The 1,264-nt window shown below is 34.4% G+C and overlaps 1 pseudogene; it reads left to right on the forward strand.

The window, feature by feature from the left end:
* Positions 1-936: 936 nt before the first annotated feature.
* LOC111760051 (U4 spliceosomal RNA) lies at positions 937-1,018 on the forward strand (annotated as a pseudogene).
* The last annotated feature ends 246 nt before the right edge of the window (positions 1,019-1,264 follow it).

A 1,264-nucleotide genomic window follows, 5' to 3' on the forward strand; every position in this document is an offset into this window, starting at 1 on the left:
TTTGGAAATACTGATGTCAAAAAAGGTGGAGGAACTCTTCCAGATTGAAGGAGATTAAATATACCTGAAAACTAAATGCCATGTGTGATCCTGGACTGGATTCTGGACTAGAAAAAAATTGCTATAAATTACATTTTTGGAACAATTAGTAAAATTAGAATGTGGACTATAGATTAAAGAAAAATACTGCATCAATGCTAAATATCCTGACTTCATTAACTGTACTGTGCTTATGTTAGAGCATGTGTTAGGAATATGCTAGGTTATGTTAGAAAATGTACACTGAGGTATTAGGGGGTAAATGGGCATGCTACCTGCAAATGCCTCAGAAAAAAAGGTGTGTCTATATATATGATGTGTGATTGAAATGAAAATATGATAAAGCAAATGTACAAATGTAGCAAATTGTTCAAAATTTGTGAATATGATTAAGGGTAAAGGGGTACATGGGAGGTTTTGTTTTGTTTTTTCAAATTTCTGGAAATTTGAAATTGTTTTAAAATAAAAAGTGACAGATCATCTTTTGGACCTAATGTGTGGAAGGCATACATTCAAGTGGCAGTCATTGAGCCTCTCTCAACTTCTTACCTGCTTGGGGTGTGTTCTGGTTGGAGGACTCTAGGTTTTTTTTCAAAATATTTTACAGAAATAGTTCATCTATCTTAGAGTTAGGAACTGCCCAAGCACTTCAGTTTCAGAAATACAGATAGCTGTTAATTTACAGAAGCAGGATGAAGACTTGTATTTTAAAGGTCAGGTTGCGGTTTTAATAGAACATTGTCTGGCATCAACTTGTACTAATTTCTCCTTCACTAAACTGTGACTATGCAGAGAAATTTACTTTTACTTCTAATCCTTTATTTTGTAATGCTGGTGGAATTAGTGAACAATGGGGCATGACTTTGAGTTTGGAGATGCATAAAAACATAGAAATTAAGCTTCGTGCAGTGGCAGTATCATAGCCAATGAGGTTTATCCGAGGTGCGATTATTGCTAATTGAAGAAAAAACAAACAAAAAAAATATAGGAATTAGTTTAACAGACCAGTGATCCCTCTTGTTTATCTCTCTCCACATTGCTCCAGGGAACTGGCAATAACAATTTTTAAAACAGTTTTATCGAGGTATTATTCATATATATAAATTCCACCCATTTAAGGTGTACAATTCAATGGTTTTAGCATTTTCAGAGTTGTGTGACTGGCATCACACTCTCATTTCAGGACATTTTCATCACCCCACAAAGAAATCCTGTACATTAGCAG

Source organism: Dasypus novemcinctus, chromosome X (genome assembly GCF_030445035.2).
Source record: "Dasypus novemcinctus isolate mDasNov1 chromosome X, mDasNov1.1.hap2, whole genome shotgun sequence".
NCBI classification, from domain to species: Eukaryota; Metazoa; Chordata; class Mammalia; order Cingulata; family Dasypodidae; genus Dasypus; species Dasypus novemcinctus.